The sequence below is a fragment of the Diplotaxodon limnothrissa genome, linkage group LG9, assembly GCF_057381915.1.
Source record: "Diplotaxodon limnothrissa isolate DT_005_m linkage group LG9, D_limnothrissa_male_GT1.1, whole genome shotgun sequence".
NCBI classification, from domain to species: domain Eukaryota; kingdom Metazoa; phylum Chordata; class Actinopteri; order Cichliformes; family Cichlidae; genus Diplotaxodon; species Diplotaxodon limnothrissa.
In genome coordinates this window covers 19,951,868-19,973,847 of record NC_140604.1, presented here as the reverse complement: position 1 = coordinate 19,973,847, position 21,980 = coordinate 19,951,868, and positions in this window count along the sequence as shown.

The following is a 21,980-nucleotide window of genomic DNA, read 5'->3' as shown; positions in this document are numbered from 1 at the left end:
CCTCTACATGACAATTTAATGGTAGAGGTGGAAAGTGGAGCAGATCTGGCTGCAGGGCAGCACGAGTTGTGAAGGCAGGTTGCAGCCGTGGTATTGTAGGAGAGAATATCGGCACAGGGTCAGTGTGAGCCAAGCGGCCAAGTTAATGCTTCTCATTTCGCGAAATCCCGAACACGAAGAGACGGGAGGCTGGAGATGACACTGATGCAGCTGTGGGTGCAACTGTGGGTTCAGTAAAGCAGATATTGGCTTTTTAGTTAATGAGTTTCTGTTGATTTACTGTCTGTTTGATTTTAAGTTATTAGCCAACTCATGCAGTAGGAGAAATCAATTTTTTCCCAATGCAGTTAAGCTGTTCATCATTTTAAAGAATTAAAGCGTATTATATCAATTGAAAGTGATTGAAATAAATTCACTACTGGCAAACAGAGACGAACATACCAAGAGCGTTTTGTGAGACTGGTGTTTCTTTCTTTTTTTTCTGCTGATGTCAAGTTGGCTTTAAGTTTTGTGTGTGTGTGTGTGTGTGTGTGTGTGGGGGGGGGGACTCAATGATGGTATAACAACAGAGAAAAAACTGTCAAATGCTTTGTCCCCTAGTAAGTAAGCTGGTGGAACCAAACACTGGAGGAATACTGTAAAGCAAAGGGACACAGAGACTGGCACAGTTGGGAAACCACACAGGCACTTTACCTTCACTATAGCAGGCTGCCCATTATTATTCATTTAAAAGCAGTTTTTTCTTCTTTTTGAAAAAACACGGTGGGTCATCCTGCTTGAAAGCCCTCACAATGTTTGTGCCATATCCCTTAAATGCTTCAGTTAGTTTTCAACGATGCAGAAAAAAAACTCTTTCTTTTGCTTTAAAAATATTCAGATATAATCATAAAGTTGACTCACTCAGTCTAGCAATATCAGGCTTTCAAAATGGTCAAAGCACACACAGGATTGCCTGTGAAGAAGCCGACTCTTGGTTGGCCGTTGTCAACGCGATGACTTTAAATGAAGTGAAAATGTGAGATAAAGCCATGAATGTAAAGCCTCCCGGTCATCCCTCGCTTCTGTTTCTCTTACACACAGTCCTCTAATCCCATTTGCCAGTCTCACAACAGGATTACCAGTGCTACAGCGCTCAGTAACCAGTCACACGCTTCCTCTGATCCATATTCTCCTCCATCATTGGGAACGTGCAGTGTCTTCTCCCCGGGGGGCAGATCACGCTACACAAACGTCTGTGAACCTAAGTCAATTATGGTTTGGGACACTTCACAAAGACAGATTCACGTGTCATACAAGCATACGGCCGCAATTAAAACTACTGGATAGGTAAATTTAATAAGATCGATCCATTTGACTTCTAGGAATCCTTGGGTCCTGTGATTCATGTCTATGTCTGGCCTGTACACCACCCCATCAACTAAACAATTTTGCAGACTCCCACCTCCATCCCACCCCCCACGATGGCAATGGTACCACCTAACAACAGCAGGCTCTCAACAGCAGCTGAAGATGTCGGTTTTAAACTCATATTTCAGTTTCCACAGATCCCAATTTCAAGAAACTACAAGAAAGGAAAAAATATATAAATTAGGAACCATTTGGACCACACACCACAACCCACAAAGCATCTGCTGCCAACATCATGGTGCCAGACATAAGAGGACGCCCCCAGAGGTTTTGTGCACATGGTGGGATGGGTCAGAGCAGTTTCTTTTTTTTGAGAGGGGGGGAGGTTTTGGCAGCATGAGTACAACCTGCATAATATTGAGAAGGTGATTTTAATGCTGTGGGTGATAGGTGTACAGTATATTCACTGGAGAACTTATAGATCTAGCCTTTTTGTGTGTTTTGTGACATTTAAAGGTCTGTTTGTAATAAAAAAAAAGGAGCTGTATGTGAGCAGTTTTCATATAAATAATAGTAGCATGACATTTCATTGATTTTTCTTAGACCTTTTCTCCTTGCTTGTCTTTTTATAAAGAAATCAGAGCACAGGGTCAGCTGCAGAGCAACAGTGGCCATATACCTGGCGGGTCTTCAAGGATATTTACAGTGCACACAGATCAGACTCTTGCTGACGCAGGAGCTTGAACCCGAGCTCTCCAGTTGAAAGGTGGTCGTCCCTCACGCTGATTTCTAACATCTCATCTCGCGTTCATTTAAATTCACCTGGCATCCTGCACTGGAAGAAGCTGACTGACATTGTATGCTTCATACGCTGCACGGAAAAAGATGTCAAGATGTAGATGGATGTGCTCAGGGCCAGGAATAAGACAATCGCCTTTTTCACCTATATTAAAGCACTTCTGAAAATAATGCCAGACTTGCAGACTGAATCACTGTTTGTCTACCAAACAGCAAGTGGAACAATGTTAAATCAAAACTCTCTGTTATTAATTTTCCTGTAAGAAAGCAAAGCCACCTGTTTTTTATTAAGGTTTGTGTAGGTATTTCTAGGACAGTGTTCTAAAAGAAGTGAAAATGCTGACCTTCAGTTCCACACACGCACAAAACAATCATATCTTTAATTGCTTGCGCCGAATTAATAAACATAATAAATCAAGCAGCTGATGAACTGTATATTCATTCCTCTCACTATGGCGACTATGTGGCATGCAGGATAAAAATAAAAGTAACACGAGTGAACCAATTTGCACAGATAGTTTGAGGCATTTTGTTGAAAGCTAAACAGACACTTGGGGGGAAAAAAGTACCATCTCAGTGAATCATTTTATTGTATATTGATTCATAATGTCATTTTTGTCCTTAAACAAGTGGAACGCTGTGCCAATTTCTGGTATGGTTCCGCTTATTCCCACTGCAGTTATTAGTTTCATGAATTTCCTCGAAGCATGTGGGGGTATCTCAGCCTCAAACAGGGCAAATCTTTTCATTTTAGAAAAGTCTTAATTCCTAATATGATTGAAAATAAGTTCATTTTTAAAGCTTCGGGCATTTTTTCCTTTATGTAGGTTGATGGAGGGGGGAAATGAGATTTTGCAGCTCATTTCTATACTGAGTGACCCTTTGCAGTGCAAATCAGCAGGTATCCCTCTCTATAGAGACCTTTTGTTCTGGTCAGGTTTGCACAGTCAGGCGACCTGGTTTCTTTGACCCTGCTGTTAACTATCAATAATTGCGCATTGGCTGCCGACACCTGCAAGATGCAGAAAAAGTTCGCAGGGCGCACCTGTTCCCTAATCGACCTAGCGGCGTTTTGATAATTTAAAGAAGAAGAAAAAGGAAAAGATCGAGTGAACATCTTGACAACTTCAGTGTTTGGAGAAATCAAGCAGGAGAGGACGGAGAGTGGTGGCAAATGAGCACATGATGGGAAACGGGCAGCACGAAAGCGCCGACAGTAAACATCTCTGTGAGCGACCGCCGCAGGAAATCCGTGTCCACGGAATACTAATCACAGAATAAGCGACGGGACAAAAAATGCAAAGCAAAGCCCTAGTAGCGCATACATTAACAAAAAAAAAATGTGGGAAAGAAAGAAAGAAAAAACTCGAAACATGATTGCAGCTGTGAAATCTATTAAAATTACTCACCCAAAGAGGATGGAATAACTTCACCGCGACACGGATGGTGTGCCGTGGTAGAAGTTGGGCTTCTTCTCTCCAGCACACGCAGAAAAAAACGGCTTATGTCAAAATAAAGAGTTTGAAAGTTTTCATGATGAAATTAGTCCTGATGGCGGTGCACGGCTGCTGGAGATCGGCTACCGGATCGCGCGTAAATGCTCACCCTTGGCAGGGATGTGGCAAGTCTGATTCTTTCTCTCTCGCTCTCCAACTCTCTCTCTCCCCCTCTCTTACTCTCACGCACTCTCTCACTCTCACTCTCTCTCTCTCCCTCCTGCGCAGTGCTGACTCTGTGCAGGGAACCCCAGCTGCAGGGTTTTGGGTACGTATCTATATTTCTCTTAACATAAGGCAACGAGGGAATCGGAACACCGGGCGAGACAGGAAACGCTCTCATCTGAGCCAAATGCTCGCTGACTGGAGTGGAGGGAGCCTATCGAAAGAGTTTGACCAAAATAAGTTGGCAAGGAGGGAGCCAGAGACACACGCAGCGTTTTTGGCAAACCGGACGAAGAACCAAAATTCAAACCTGCCAAGTTTTTGGCAGCAGATGGCATGCGTACTGTGAAATGATTGCCTTGCTAGTGAAAGGAAAATCAATACAAAATTATTGACACCTTCAACCAGCGAGAGGAATTTAGCATCTCCCCTCACCTTGAGAATTAATTAAATCTTGAGAGCTACCACATATTTAAAAGAACTCTCTCATTTTTAATTTTGGGAAATTTTGCACTTAGGCACATGTGCGTATTTCTCTTTTTTTCCCCAGAATAATTCACACTTTTAAAACACAATGTTTATTCAGTACGCTTTTTTTCTGAAGTTCCACATTTGTGCTCCCGGAGTTTTGTTTTTCGCCCAATTAGCAGCAAACTGAGCTCCTGTGGTGACAGAAGAATGCAGCATAAGGCTGGCCTCTCTTAAACTACGGCACCTCTACAGTCACAGACTCTGAGACCAACCAGTATTAGTTACGATCCTAATTAGTGACAGTAAACACACTGTGCCAGCCCTTCCAGATAATAACGCATGCATTTGCAAAACAAATTCTCATCGAGCCTAGGCAGTGTTTGGACTTTGGTATTTGTTTTGAAGCAGGTGGTTTACACTTACTCTTTTCTTTTTCAAAAGATTGTGCACCAGTTTTCACATTGCATTTCGAATTATAAACAGAGATTGGACATTAGTAACAAATGGATTACACTCTTTGCATTTTTATCCATGCTATTTGCATTTTGGAGACGGCACATTACCATGGTGCAACCTCCTTTGTCTCATCTCAGTCATTTAGGAAGGGAGCACTGACCCAAACTAATAGAAAGAGCAGCCTCTGTCTGTCATACCTGGAAGAGCAGTTAGCAAAGTCTAAATCTGAGACAGAACAAGTTAAAAAAAAAAAAAAAAAAAAAATATATATATATATATATATATATATATATATATATATATATATATAAGTTACTATAAAGTGTGCTGGGAAACGATGAAGACTAATATTGTTGGAGACAAATGGAAAGGCAGAAAAGGAAGGGAATAATACCAAGAAGAGGAAATAGCTGGACTGATCAAGAAGTCAACTTAAAGGATGTAGAGGGACAGAGTGCAGCGGGAGTAAGGGGGGTGTGATAATAGAGGAAGAGGTGAAAGGGAGGAGAAAAGGGAGGTTTATCGCAGGAGGAGGGGGGCGCGGGGGAGTAGTTCAGCGGTGAGAGTTATTTAATTGGAGAGTGACATTGGGAGCTTGGCTCGTCAGCTCTTCCCCATCAATCACGCGCGTTCAGGAGATGCCTGAGGTGATGTGGCCCATGTCCTACTCCCTCTAGATCTCACGGCCCACCCCGGCATTTAACCGCCATGCCTCTATTACATATCCTACACCCTTGGTGCTCCATCGCCCCATCAGGATGCTCTGACCTCTGCTCACCTGGCCTACAGTAATCTGCTCCCCTGTGACACGCTCCTTGATGTGTCTTTTTGTTCACCGACTAACAAGAAAAACACTGAAGGGATACTGTAGCAGCTTGTGGAGCACTAAAATATGACCTCCAAGGACAGAGTTTGATTTTCGTGTAATATGTGTCACAATGCAACAATAAAACCGTTGATAGCTGAAGTGAGTGACAGTATTTCAGTGCAGCTAAACCCGTAAAGAGGTGGGATTGAAGAGGCAGCATATCTACACTCAGTTCTTAAAGTCTGTGTTCTGAAAGCAAAAAAAAAAGGGGGGGGGGGGGGTGTAGAGAGGTGTTGATGCTTTTTAGTGGCCAGTGGACTCAAATCAAGGATCATCCTGCAGTGAGGCCACGGTGCTAATGACTACACAATCATGCCACCTTTGTTTGGGAATGCATGAGACTTTTTTATCCAGGAAAAGATGACAGCAGGATGCCAGAGGATGGAGGGCAAAGGTCTGTGTATTTTCTCCTGGGAAATCTTGGATCCCTGTATTCATGTGAATGCTACTTACTGTACTGTCATTGTCACAGGCCAGATACACAGCTTCATGGAAACAGTAAATCCTGGTGGACGTTGCCTCTTTCAACAGGCTGCAAAAAATCCTAAGACATAGAAACAAACTTGTGAGACAGTGTTCACCAAGCTTTAAATTACTCAGCTCTCAATCTCAAACCTCTTTGGTATGTGCTCAAAACTTAAAACCACCTAATGACATACAGGACTTAAGGATCTGCTACTAATGTCTTGTTGCTTGATATCACAGAACACCCTCAAAGGTATCCATTAGTCTTGTATTCACCATTCATACACTACCAGTCGGTTTCTCTGTGTCCCAGTTCACACTCTCAGATCCTCCACTGTTAACCCTTTTAGATACACAGTACTCCTTACCATGGTGGGGGTAACTTGTTATGAAGTATCAGATTACTGTAATCACATTACATTTTTCAGCAATGCAATAATGTAACACACGACAGTACTAAAATCAGTGCAATTACAATTATGTCGTTACTGGCATTACAAAGATTCTTCAGTTATCTGTCCGTCAGATGGACATAAAGTAAAAACAAACATGATTTTGTTTTTTTATTCTTGCCTTCTCACTTACTCAAGTGACTTCATTCCTATACTGGGAGGAGGAGGAAATGGTGGAGTGGTGCAACCCCACTCAAAAACCTCAATTTTGGGGAGTGGAGATGTGGATATTTTCTTTTTATTGCACAAAAGGACAAGAGTGCAATGCTAAAGTGGAAACTGCGTCCAAGACAGAAACAACTGCATTATACTGCAAACACAACATCGGCTCGTTGTAACCACTGCACAGACATCATCTGAACACAGATCTAGCCAAGAACCCGGAGCGACGATAAACCTGACAAACATAAACAATGGTGAGCAGTCAGGCTTGAAGCCTCTGTTTCTACCTGTTCATGAACTCTACAGATAATGTCAGGAAACTCTTAAAAACACACCTTTAACATCTGGCACTGAACTAGTGCTTCCACTTCATAAAAAAATAATAATAATAGGACCACTGTACAGTCGTACCCACTGAGTTCAGCCATATTTAGGAATCAGGTGGATAAGACCTTTACGCATATCTCCTTTATCAATATCACAGATACTTTCTGCTTTGTTACTCCCAAGATTGTTTCTTTTCTCACGTTTCCATGTTTGGATCTCATGTATGGTTTATTTTTATTAATGTATTTGTATGTCTGTGTGCGTGTGTATTTGTGATGGCTTGCTTGCTTCTTAAATTCCTGTTTTACTATGTAAGTGACCTTGTTTTTTAATGTGTTTTTATGCCTGTGAAGACCTTTTGAGCCCTCTGTATGTAATATTGGGTTATACAAATAAAACAGAAATGACCCGAAGTGAATTAAGTGAACTCATTTCACAATTACATTTGCAGTTTCCATCAAAAATATACTGCACTATTAATGCTAACTGAACAAGAATTTAAATGTGCACATACTATTTTCTTTTTTTTAGTTGAGCTGCACTACAACATTTTCACATTCTCCTGGGATCCTGGGATAGAAGTCCCTTGTTGTTGGGGTAGAATCGCTGCTCTAACTGATAATGCATAATGCATGGATATAAAGTACATTAGCTGATACTTATACCAGCAAAGAAATTGGATAATTGACTGTTAATTGCTGATTAGTCTCTGACCTGCTAAAAGATAGTTGACGTTATAATTCCAGTAACTGCCTTTTACAGTCATTGAAAAGAGATGATTGTACCATTAACTGGTCAATTTCACCTCTAAACAAGGTATAGATTTCCCCAGTGGACATTTAAAGAAAAAAAAGGTGTTGCTCTGTGCACATCTACAGCAATGTCATAACAAATGTCAGCTTTTTAAAACACTGGTGCCCAAACCTCGTGCTTAAAACAGCCAGAGCAGAAAGCACAGCAGACAGAGCAGAATAAGGAGGAACTTTACGTGAAGTGATCTGGAGGCTCTCACTGCGTAGATACTGCTAAGAAGATCTGCAGTGAAATGTGCAAATGTTTGAGTTTATGAAATCCACTACACTGTGCAGGCCTTTGCACACTTAAGCTCTGGCAGAGCAATGATTCAAAGCAAGTGACCTTTTCACACCGTGATCTTGACAGTTGGGTCCTGATTTATCATCGAGCTCAATTCCATTTAGTGGTTGTTCTAATTCATCTCTGACTTCTGCCCATCTCCATAATTGAATCAAGACATTTGCACGCAAGTTAAAATGCCCTCTTAATTGTTCTTTATTTCATTTTAATTCTTCTGTTGATTGATTTTTTTTTTCTTTTAAGCTCAGACACATCAGGGCCAGTGTTTCGCACAGTGAGGGTCAGGCAGCATGGGTTTTGCATAGCAAACTATACGCAGACATGCATCGCGGTGCATTTCGAGTTCACAAGGTAGAGAGTTGGGGATCAGAGACAGCAGAGGGGCCTTGATGTTCAAGGGATGAGACCGGGGAGTTGTTGTCCCCCTGACTCTGGCACCATGACCAAAATACAAAGCTGAGCTTATTTACATATGCTGCATCAAAACATCCTCGCTGTTACTCTATGAGAAGCGGGGATTTGGACTAATCATCCAGCAAGTATTGAACGATTACATTTTCATCAGATGCAATGTAAGAGGGCTGAAAGATCAAGTGAACTAATGGATGACCTAATCATGGGGGATTGGCTGTATCGATTCAGATGGCCATATCCTCATTGTCTGTCATGCCTCAGAGGCTAGCGGCGGATACGTTTTCTTATTGGCTGAAACTACCATATTCAAGAAAACCTCATTCAGATTACACTAATTTAGCCCGTGCCTCTCCTGTTTCCCTGAGGGTTAAATAGATTACAGGGTAAGAATGTCAATCTTGCTGAGTTGCAGCTTAGAACTTGTGTTGCGGAGGGTTAGACTTCCAATAATTTACCGTAACAAGTTTTTATCAATCTTACTCCCTTTTTCGATATTTTTTTCTCATATTTCCTCTCCGGGAGATTCTGCAGCGCACAGTTCCTCTTCTTGCATCCACCATACATAAATTGTCTTAATCCTCATTGATATACAGTGTGTTGAAAATGTTGTCATGCTTGCAGATGCAATTTTGCACGCAGGCAAAATTATGACTTGGTGGTTGGTGACACTGGCTGCCAACACTGCAGAGACAGTCATTCTTCAAGGACAATCTTCTGCATCTGTGTGAATAATCAATGTTACTGAGAGTTTATCATGGACTTGTAGCATCTTTCAGGTAGCATTGGGCAATATCGCTTCTGCAAAGCACATCTAGGATTAAAGGGACTACTTGCTTAAGATGATAGAGAATCCCTAAAAGAGAGGAGAAAAATCAAGGTAAATACGCGAGATTGAGAAGGGGTGTAGATAACAGACAAGTACAGAGGTCATTCTCAGCAATTTCCCTCCAGACGCGTCACAGCAGGTTCTGAAAGAGAAACGTCTCGCTGCAGACAGACATGTTCATTCACCTCGGTTTGTGTCGACTGAGACAGCATCCTGATCCGAATCCTAATCACGCACCCACTTGCTTGCATTCAGTGGTCTGTGTGTCACAGAGCAGAAGAGCCATGGCAGCTTAGGGTGTGCTCTCAATTCACACTCCAGCCTGCAACTACAAAATCTCTGCAAATGAGGGAAAAAAGGGTTGACAGGGATCTAACTTTGCTATTAATCCCTATCTGAATCGAAAGCCGTTTGGTAGTTAGCTGATTTGCAAAGATCAAATGACTACACAAAGTTTTCTTTAATGACCCACAGAGAATTTTTTTTCTAGGCAACTTGCTGCTTTTACTCCTTGAAGCTCAGCTGTTTAAATATTCTCACTTACTGTTTAAGCTGTACAACCACTAATTTCAACTCTGAATTTTATTCCAGAGGTGTTGCAGGCAGATAGATGCCTTTTTCCTCTTTTCATTGCTTTAAAAAAAAAAAAAATTGACTCAGATATATCAACTATTTTTCCAAAAGTGAGTGAATACATATTCTACAAGTCGCAAAACATTACTCCCAGTTGCTGTGTGACTGCTTGGTTAGCAGAAATAACTTTATTATTTATGATATTTTGTTTTAAAGGAAAAATTCTGATTATGCAGATTTAAGCATAACCGTGATATCACAAGTAGAAAAACTGGTTGATAGCTTTATTAAGTCTGTGCAGGACAAATCTATTTCACCCTCGGCATTGCTATGGATATTTTGGTTATATGCACTGTTGGTCAAGTTACTTAAAAAAAGTAATTAGTTACTAATTACTGATTACTTCTCCAAGAAAGTAATCCCATTACTTTACTGAATATTCATTTTCAAAAGTAATTAGTTGCTTTATTACTTAGTTACGTGTAACTAAAAACATGATACACAACCTGAATATGTAATAAAGCAATAGATGTTTCAGCCAAATTCTGTTTTTTTGCAAAATCTATCATATAAAATTGAATCAAATGAAAAAAGTCTCTTTCTTAAAATTATTTATTAGTTTTAATCTTTTAACTTTATGCACATTGCATCAAGCAAAAATGTAATCACATGCAACAGTCTTTGACTTGAAGAAATTTGTTTACCATTTAAACCTATTTTCTGCCTATTCCAGCATATAAAATAAAATATTCTTTTGTGTTTACACTCACTCTTTCAAATAGATGCAGGTAAAACTCAGCAAAAAAAAAAACAATAAAATCAAATATTCAGCAGCACTGAGTCCTGTCGCTCTTAAATCTATTGTCACCTGTTTAGCAGGAGTGGGGCCGGTCATGTCAGTGGGGGGATCCAGGGAGTTACTCTGTGAATTTCACATTCCTGTGGCAGCGTGCTAGGTAATTGTACTTGCTCAGATCTGAAGTTTAATTTTTAGCTGTAGAAAGAAGTTTTCCTCCAGAAGAGTCTACAGTGGACGCTAATGCTTTTGCCACTTTTTACTGAATCAAACTCAAAATAATGTCAGTACGTCCAAGCTTTAAACGCTGCATGGTCGTACTCTCTCCCGCACTCCATCTTATCCATTGTTGATCTACACACGTCACGTCGCACTCTCGTACGTCGATGTCATGAGACACTCTCACAAACAAAATCACGGTTTAGTAACCCAGCGTGCTTACGGGAAAGTAACAGTAATCTAATTACCTTTTTTGCAATAGTAATCCCTTACTTTACTCATTACTTGAAAATAGTAATCAGATTACAGCCCATCTCTGCTTATATGTGCCAACTTTGCACTCTCTACCTGATAGTATAAATTAGCTATAGAGACCAAAGACATTTTTTGTACCAGCACGCTTGGTTGTGCTGCAAAGTTGTCCATTTAATATGGTGTAACATGGTTACTGACTCACTGTTAGAGGCAGGCACTCATTTTTCACTAATGAAGGGCCGCCAGAGTTTGCAAAGATTCAGAAAGCAAAGCCTAATGAATGCTTAAAGGGACATCAACAAAACCTTCATCAGATTGAAATTTGGTTTATTGTCTGTTCCCAGCATCCCCTCAGTGTTTTATTTGTTCCCTGAAAGTGCTGTTGTGACCAATTAACAACCGGATCTCCTCCACAAACATCCACCTTTAAATTTAAATTTTATACTGAGGATGAGCTCAACATTTGAAAGGTTTAAATTCTCGCATGCAAGGCAGTTGGTGAGCAAAAAATTGTCTTGGTATAAACAAACAAACAAAAATTGTACAAATTGGAACACATTTTCTACAAACGTGTACGAATTGAGTTCCAGTGTTTCTTCTATGTTTGGCTCTCTCCCTGAAGGTCCACTTGCATGCACCTATATGTGATTTCACCACAGACCTCTCTTTTGGAAAGAGCAAACATCAAATTTCATGTCAAACTGACTCAACCTACACGCTGAGAATTAAATAGCAGATTTCAATGGGGAGGGCACACTGTCCAAGCCTGAAAGTGATGCTTCTGGCTCACTTAAGGATTTCACATGAATACTGAGAATTTGTTCCCCCAGTGTCAGACTGTCAAAACCGAATATTTGCCTTAAGGTAAGAGTCGCAAAAGTTTCAATCACACCTGAAATGTACACATATATAGGTGTGAGTTTGGATATTAAAAACAAAGCATGAGACAATATTTAGATGAACTGCAGACGGAGTTCCAGAAGTGTTTTGATACTTTATAAAATTTATTCTCTTTTTTTCATAAATGATTCAAATCCAGAGTCACCCCAGCTGCCAGAATCTGAAGGAATCTGGAACTTAAACGTTTATAGCTACAAGTGGTGCATACTTGATGCTAACTAATAAATCTTGTGTGAAATATTACTGTAAAGGTGCCTCTCCATCCTCATGCGGAATTGCTCTTTTACCTCGACGCACGTAATCATTTAAGGAAACTGCTTGAGGTTACATCAGTTTATCAGTTTCTACTTCATTTGTTGTGCCTCCAGCACCAGGCTTTTCGTTTTGCATTTTTGAAAAGTGACAAATATCACAAGCTTTTGACAGCCAGCCTTGCCTGCACATCACCCTGATGTTTTTCTTTCATTTTGAAAAAAAAAAGGAGAACAAATATTGTCATCTTGTGTTGCATACAATGAGAAAAAGAGAAAGAAAGAGCAACTAACAAGCACAAATAAAATAAAATAAAATGAGGAACAGGAAGGGACAGTAAAAAAAAAAAGGCAGAGACACTGGCTTTGTCATGACAGTCTCCTCTCCCATGGCGGGGAAGATGTGTATTCACATGCTCCAGTAGTCAGGTTGAAAAACCCAGGCCTGTTGCATTCACTTGAGCAGTGCAGGAGCACTCATGGTTGCCTGGTTGGCAAAGAGCTTGTTATCCCCCTACTCCTTCATCTGCTTGCGCCTCTTCTTTCCACATCCCTTCTTCTCACACCCCAAGCATCTGCATTCTGTTTGCTTCAACAAGCCCCCTCTGCTTTTCCTGGCCACCGTGTAACAAGGAAACAAGCAGCGCCTTTTTTATTTTTCTTGCAAAGACACAGGTGAAGACAAGCAGCACAGCCAGCAGCCCAGGTGGTGTTTGCGTCAAGCAAAAGCTTCCTGATCCTGAAAATCAAATGCTGTCCCATCAAACCAAATCCGCTGCTCCCGCCGTGCCTGAAACGTCCTGCTGGTGACAAATGTGAGTCCCCAATCTCAAAAAAAGGAAATGAGCAGTGATAATCTAATGGAATCGGTCAACCAACAAGTGTCAAATGGGAATACACACAGGCGCGGGTGAGCGGCTGGGTTGACTGAATACGCTGGATAATGAAGCCGAGAGAAGTATAACAAGTCTTCTTCCTCTTATTGAGCATATTTCAAAGATTTCTCGTTAACTCCAAGAGTTTCTTTTCTGACCATTAAATTTTCTTTCCATCTTTATGTGAATGGGACTGTATGAGCCAAGAGCACTTGCTGAGCCAGTGGGTGGAGGCCAAACAGAACCAAAACAATAACAATCATTTTTACAAGTTTTTCTTGAAGCTCATAAAATGAATACAAAATGTTTTAAAATGGCACACAATAGGGCAGGGAGTCGGTACTCTATTCAGACTTCAGAAGCTAAAATGCAACAAACTGCTTCTCATGACTGCATTTGTTAAGATGTTCAAGCTCTAACTAATGGGTCTGGGCTGGCATGCGCTCATGTACACTTATGTACACCTTCCAGGAAGTGACCGGCCTGGTCAGTGCTGTTAATTCCTCCTGTGCATTTCTGACTACTTTTTCAGTTATCAATTTGGAATTTAAGGAATGTGCATAGAAAAAAATTCTGATCATGACAAAGAATGAGGACCTAGGAGGGAAAGGGTCCCAGCATTTGATTTGCAGCAGCACTCTATATAAAACACTGGGACATGACCACAAAGTTATTACCACATAAAACACCATGCGTGAGCACAAATACTGGTGAGTGCCATTGGTCACTTCTTTAGGTTATGTTGTAGGCTTTACTGAGACTCACTGCAGAAAGCTAAATAAGTCATCACACTCAGCACTGACGAGATTAAGATACCGCATCATTTAATGGTGCTAAAACAAAAAGGATTTCCCAAGTTTATCACCCTGAATGTTGAACACATTTCTCCAAATTTGCCCCCCTGAAAAATGCGCAATAGTTTCCTTTTCTTTTCAAGCCCATGAAGCGTATAGACAAGTAAGATTTTCAGAGGCCAAGCTAGTTTACCCCTGGGACTGCTTTTTACAGTGTTGCATATGAATTATTAAATGTTATGGCAGAGCTACATGAGTCTATCATCACGCCATTATCGACCATTGTTTGGACAAAAATGTGATTTTTTTTTGCCAGGTGTACAGTCTACATCTTTTGTCACGTTTTTGTTTGTTTGTTTGTTTGTTTGTTTTTATCACACTAACCTGATTTGCATAATTATCAAGCTGATTAACTTGGGGTTGCCAACTAAAAATGAAACATGCTTTTCTCCACTGTGTCTCAAGAAGGGATCAGACATTGTTTGAATCTTTTTGTTGTTGTTGTTGTTATTCTTTGTCATTATTTTGAATGAAATATTCAAGAGGGTTAGGTAAAAAGCATCCCTCTTTCACTTTAGATACATTTCCCCAATCATGAATGTCAACAGCTATCAAGATATTCTTGTAAGCAGATATCTAAATGTATGAAATTTCCTGCTCAGGGAGACAAAAAGGGAAATAAAAAGTAAAAGAGGGAGGATGACAAATGGTGATTAAATCCATTGTGTGCAATCAGTATATGAAATAAAGATCAAGTAAGAATGAGCTCAGCTGATTATCAGTGCGATCGAAAAACAAAGCCTTATACTGCACGTCACAAATTAACTGCGCTCTGTTCCTCCACCATCTCCCACTGTCAGAGATTTTTTTCCCTGTCTGTTTCTAACTTTTAACACTTTGATTTCTCATGTGAGGACAAACCCACATCTGAAATTGGAAAAGTTCTCCAGTGGTGCTGCAGCAGAGATCGGTGCAGAGTGGCAGCAGCTGATTGAGCTGATGGTCTGAGTTTCTGAAGGCCTCTAAGCCTTTTCAAGAAAGCCCCCCATGGGTTTTTCCTGGTTCAGGAATGCGCTGGGGCCGTGCTGGCTCCAGCTGACAGGGCCCCCTCAGGCCCCAGTGGCTGCCAGGATGAAGAGAATGCTCCGAGTAGACACACACTGACAGGAGCTGATGTGGTCGTCCACGTCCGTCACAACTTTCATTTCCCACACTATGCCACTGATCCCCTTGCTGGGTGACATTAGTGACACTGTCTTTTAATCTGTTGCAAAGAGCTTGACCTGCGGAGCCCGTCTCCCGAGGATAAGAACAAACTCATGGCTACCAGAGCCCAAATGGAAAGTATCACTTTTTGTCCCAGGAAGACCTCACCACAGTGACATCCCCTGATCTGGATCTTGTTTTCTTCCCCAAGAGAAAATCTCAAGAGGGAGGGGGAATTTTAAAAAAGGTACTGGGCTGCAATGGTGCACGTTGTGAATGTTGTTAGTGGTGATAAAAAAAACAAGAGAAGAAAACAAGAGAAACACATACAACTAGTATTTGAAATCTAAGGGTGACTTCAATTTGAACTTTTCGATGGTCTTGTCTTGTGAAGGCCCGCCTCCCTCCGTGTGTTGTCAAAGCGTTTTGATGTATTGTTTCAGGAGCAGGTACGAGAGGGTGTGCCGGCGTAGACAGAAGCCTGCATTTGGAGAGCGAAATTAAAGGTCATTTTGAGAAAGTGAAAATTAATGTGAGCTATCAATTTCAGCCTTTAAAAAATGTGACATATTTCAGTGTGACACATCTTAATTAGGCCATCAATAGCATGGCAACAGTGGCTAATGGCCCAGGAGACACAACCAGGATAAGTTGCCTTCACTTTAACTGTTGTGGACACATTTAAATGGCATTGTTAGTACTTTTCTTTTTTTTGTACTGCTTCTGAAAAAATGATTTGCGCTGCCAACATGTGCTTTCTGATGGTAAAGCATATGCATATTAATGCTCCTGCAGCTATAGCCGAGGAATATCAATATCAATACTGAGTTTGCAACGTGATCTCAGTCTTTGGATTTAATTTTATAAGTGATTGCGAGAGCGAATTGGACTGTCTGCATGGATCTAGGATACTGAATGTAATTTAATTAAGTTTTCTTCTTGAAAAGCTGAACAATCTTCCGCCAACCGATTTGAGTTTTTTGAAATGAGGGACCTTCTTCATTAGCGACACATTCTTTAAACTGTTCCAGCTCCCCCCCCCCCACATCCAAAAATAAAAAATAAAAACACCCACCCCTTTCTGCCCAGAGAATAAATAAGATAAGGGAGAGCAATGAACGCATCCATCATTCAAAGTGGAAAAGGGTAATTTAGCTTGGCCCTCCTGACAGCTTTACAACTTTGCACGCTATTCTATTTTAATTGGCAATCATGAATTAACTGAATGAGAGCCCTGTTCACTGCCGATGTCTTTCTCATTGCAGCTTTTAATTGGGTTGACTTGATGAGTTCCTGAGATAAAACCAGACAATATATTCTCATGATTGGCAACCCGTTTGTTGCCATATAATTAGGCTGCAGACAAATCAAGCACATGACTGTTTCCTCCTCAGATGGGGCCCCATCCCTTCATCAGAAACGTCTGGCGGGATTGAAGGAGCGCTACCATCGGTACAGTGGAGCGTCATGTGCGACACGATGGATATTTGGTGTTGAATTTGAACAGGCGTTTTTGCATGAGGTCCAAAGGCTTTAATCCTGCTTCGCTTTCACCCTTGAGTGTCGTGTGGGACGGTCGCGGAACAAAACAAAGAGGACAATCAGTTGCTGCAATAATCTGATTTTAAATATATAGCCGCCCGCTCCAACAGCACACTGAGCTAGTACTTCTTTTTATTATTTTTTTAACTTGCTGGTTCTTAATGATTAAGACAACCCCCGAGGCTCTTCAGACTCACCCTACACTTTTACATATAAGGTCAAATGAGTTGAAGAAGTTGTTGAGTTCGTTTGCCTTCTCCACAGTCCCCCCCACTGTGCTTTTCAGGCCACAACACCAAGAAAAGCACAGTGGGGGGGACTGTGGAGAAGGCAAACGAACTCAACAACTTCTTCAACAGGTTTGACCAGCCCACAACCCCCCCACCCTCACCCTCACCTTCACTACAGAGTCCTCTCCCCACTCTCCTGCCTCCCTCGCTTCCCCCCCTTCCTGACACCATGACACCCCCCTCCTCCAATCCCTCTCTCAGCAGCAAGACATCTCCCCCCCTCCCCTCCTCCCAAACATCTCCCAGTGTCACAGTGGATCAGGTCAGGAGGCAACTGAGGAAGCTTCGCCCCAGAAAGGCAGCAGGCCCAGACAAGGTGTGTCCTAGGATGCTTAAGGCGTGTGCTGCTGAACTTGGGGAGCCGCTACAACGAGTCTTCAACCTCAGTCTGCGACTGGGGAGAGTGCCCGCCCTATGGAAGACATCCTGCATCGTCCCCAAAAAGAACCGGCCCAATGAGCTGAATGACTTCCGACCGGTGGCACTGACGTCACATCTTATGAAGACTCTAGAGCGGCTCTTCCTCAACCTCCTCCGACCACAGGTACAACATGCCCAGGACCCACTACAGTTTGCATACAAGGTGGGTGTCGGAGTGGAGGATGCCATCCTGTACCTCCTACACAGAGCCCACTCACACCTGGATGGGGGAAAAGGCACGGTCAGGATCCTGTTTCTTGACTTTTCCAGTGCCTTTAATACCATCCGGCCCTGTATGCTTCAGAAAAAACTGAACAGGATGGAGGTGGACCCCTGCCTGGTGGCTTGGATCTCCGACTACCTCACCGACAGACCACAGTACGTCAGGCTGAAGGACATCACGTCTGACACAGTGGTCAGCAGCACAGGAGCACCACAGGGAACTGTGCTGTCCCCTCTTCTCTTCACCCTGTACACCTCTGACTTCTGCTACAACTCTGAATTATGCCATATTCAGAAGTTTGCAGATGACACGGCCATCATGGGGTGTATCTGGGATGATCAAGAAGAGGAGTACAGAAGTCTGGTGAGGAACTTTGTCGCATGGAGTCACACAAACCACCTGCAACTCAACACCTCAAAGACTAAGGAACTGGTTGTGGACTTCGGGAGGTCCAGAGAAGGTCCACTGCCAGTTCAGATAGAGGGGGAGGAGGTGGAGGTGGTCAACAAGTACAAGTACCTCGGGCTGTGGGTGGACAATAAACTGGACTGGTCATGCAACACAGAGCACCTGTATAAAAAAGCCCAAAGCCGACTGTACTTCCTCAGGAGGCTGAGGTCTTTTAACATCTGCAGGAAGCTCCTGAGGATGTTTTACCAGTCGGTGGTTGCTGGAGTACTTTTCTATGCTGTGGTGTGCTGGGGGAGCAGCACAGCAAAGAGGGACTCATCCAGGCTGGAGAAACTGATCAGGAGGGCTAGCTCTGTGGTCGGCATGAAGCTGGACACTCTGGTGACAGTGGCAGAGAAAAGGACATTAAAGAAACTGATGGACATTATGGACAATGCTGGGCATCCTCTGCACACGGCCATAAACAACCAGAAGAGTCTGTTCAGTGACAGGTTGCTTCTCCCCAAGACAAGAACTAACAGACTTAAAAACTCCTTTGTCCCACACGCCATCAGACTGTTTAACTCCTCTCTGGAGGGGAGAGGGAGGGGAAACAGGAGGACAAAGGAGGGGGGAACAACTAAGCTGTAGTGCCTCTGCACCTCACTGTACAATACCTTGTGCAATACTTTTTGTAAATAGTCAACAGTGCAATAGACTCAATACTTGAAATGTGCAATTCACTTGTATTTTTATTTTTATTTTTTATTCCTATTTATTCTATTTATCCCCTTTGTATATTTTATTTATATTTGTCTCTGTATTTATATATGTGTGTGTGTGTGTGTGTGTGTGTGTGTGTGTGTGTGTGTGTGTGTGTGTGTGTGTGTATATATAACAGTTCTGTAACTGTAACTTTGGTCGTTGCTGTGCTTTTTTTGCAAGTCGAATTTCCCAGAGGAACCCACCCGAGGGATTAATAAAGTTCTATCTTATCTTATCTTATCTTAAATGTTCAAAGCTTTCTTCCATTCTCCCTCCATTTTAGAAATAGGGGGGGGAAAAAGGGAATTAAACATTAATGGGCTGATGAATAAATATTGTGTGTCTCCAGGACTCAGCACTTTCTCTCATTCCTTCAACTGGCTTAATTAACTCTTCCTGAAGCCTTTTGTAAATTAACACATCTCTTTCAGTGTCCTTCGACATTGTTTTTCTTTTTCCCCCCACATTCTCTTCTATTTCTTCTTCTTCTTCTTCTTTTTTCCAGTCAAAATTAGTTAGGCAGCTTTGTAATGCAGCAATGTGCCACATGGAGGGACGCATAATTATTCGACCTTAGAGTCACTATTTTAACTTACAGTGCAGATTTTTTCTTTAGATGTTGCTCAGACCGCTTGCTTGAGGCGAAAGCTCACTTGGGATGTTTTTTCTACTTACCAAATAGTATGGGGATCACTTCTGAATATAAGACTCTCGTTTATGATATTCAGAATACCGCAGGCCAAACTAGGACTACATTTTGGACAGTTCGGTACTTTGGTATAGGAATAAGACACATGCTCGTCTCAGCTGTCTCGACTGCTGTCTTGTATCCTATGACTATTTCTTTGTGTATTTTGAGCCTTCTTGTACGGAGTCACAGATATCTTCCCAAAAAGAGCTCACCTGATCTATTATTGAATATTTTCTCTTTTAGTATTCCAACAGACAGCAGTTAGGTGAAAGGCCCAAGCTGTAGGTGCTTTCATCTTTGGTCTTGAACTGTCAAAGCAGCAGTGAAAACTCTGCGAATTTTAAAATGGTCTAATTTCAAATGCGATCGACCAGCCGCAAAAACGCCACCTACGAAACAATCGCTGCTTGATTTCAGGAAAGGAGAGGCTGTCCTTATATGTGGCTGGTGTATGGAATGACAGCTGACAACACTGACAGGTTTTATCAGGATGTAACATATCTGGGTGATCCAAGCTCTTGTTCACTTACAGTACTGTGCAAAAGTCTCGAGCCAGCTCTCATTTTCTATATGCTGCTAGGAAAATGGGAAATATGTGCAGCAATTTAAACATTGCAAACATACATGGAAATAAAGAGTATAGAATAAGTACAATTCTAAAGTCATTATTTGGTATGATCGCCTTTATTCTTTAACACAGCCTGAACTCTCAGGTAAGCTTTCATTTTGTTAAGTACTCGTCACAATCAGTTCTTCAAGCCTCTTAAAGGACATACAAAGCCCTTCTTTGTATTTTTTGCCTGCTTTTGTTCTGTTCTTTGTTAAGTTGATTCCACACTGCTACACTACTACACAATTTATAACTGATAGTGTTTCATGTTGTGTTTTTTTATCCAGGTATGCAGGTATGATCAAAATCTGTAGTACATTTCTGTGTTTACAATCCCATCAATTTTGCCAACACCACTGGCTGAAATGAAGCTCCAAACCATGACAGAACCTCCACCGTGGTTTCCAGATGGCACTCACCATTTTACCATTCTCCTGACGTCCATTGTACATACTGACAATGACTTGAACCAAAAACCTAAAATCTGGAATTTCAGTCCAGTTGTTGTGTAATTTTGCACACCTCAGCCTTTTGTCCCTGTTACCCTTCCTTAAGAGTGGCTTCCTAACAGCCACCGTTTCACTGACATCATTTCTGATGAATCTTCAGTGAACAATAGATGTATCACTGAAACTGCCACAGGCATCTCTCACGTATGTAAGGTATACTGTATATTTTCCCTATGTCTTAAAGAAAACACACTTAGATCCTTGTCGTCCACTTGTCCTGTTTCATCATTATTTTAAAGAACAAGCTGCGCACTATATATATATACATATATATATATAGCGAATGGGTCTTGGGAATCACCCCCGTTGGTCCAAAAATACAGTTTAATGCCTATCAAATGGTCAACGAAAAAAACTGAATTTTGCTACTAGTAAGAAAGTGTATTAAGATACAATTTAAAACTTCTAGGTTCTGGGCTAAGTTATCTTTTATGTAACACTGGTTCATCCTTTTGAGTTGGGTACCTTTTTAATCTTTAAATGATTCATAGGTCAGTGTCAAGTGGTTTAACAAAACCAAATGGTCAGGTACAAGGACTCAGCTAAAATGAGTGAAAACCAGCTATTGTCCAAAGAAAAGCTTTGAAAGTCATTCAGAAAGCCTTAAGAACTATAGCTCAAGGCCACTTTCAAAAATTACAATAAAATGTAGCTCCTTGGAACTTAAATATAAAGAAATGAGTTCTGGCTCAAGACTTCTGCACAGTACTGTTTGCGCAGTGAAGAGAAGCTTTATTTTAGACTAAGGCTGAAAATGCATTAAGGCAAAAACTAAGCATCTTCCCCAGGAAATGATTGACAAAACACAGTGAGATCACAGTATTATAAATAACTCAAAAAATCAGTGTACCATAAGCTTACTTATGTCATGAAGTCAGGAGTTTTGCAAAAGCTTAATTACACCACAATTCAAATGTGAAACATTTTATGGCATTAAATCTTACCTGCCTGTCATTGTTACTAGACGACGGCTCAAGGCTTCTTATGAGATGCTTGGTGATTGTTCAGTTGAGGCTGTATCAATAGAAAGATTTTAAAAAGAGATTCAAAAAGGTTAACAGTGGAGTAAAAGCAACATCTGCTGAAATTTTCTGCTCAGAGTGCAGTCCCTGATTGTACATTCTGGGTACAGAGGACACTTCTGCACAGTCATTTCAGAGACTTTATCCTAATGTACTCGTGCTGTCAGTCACAGTGCAGCTCCTCTCCCTGGCTTATATTGTTTGTTTTTTTTTTGCTTTGCCCTATGCTCTCCCCTCAGATTCCTCCCAGTCACATGTGATGGCAGATGATAAATGTGACGTTACTCCATCACAGGATCATTAAATG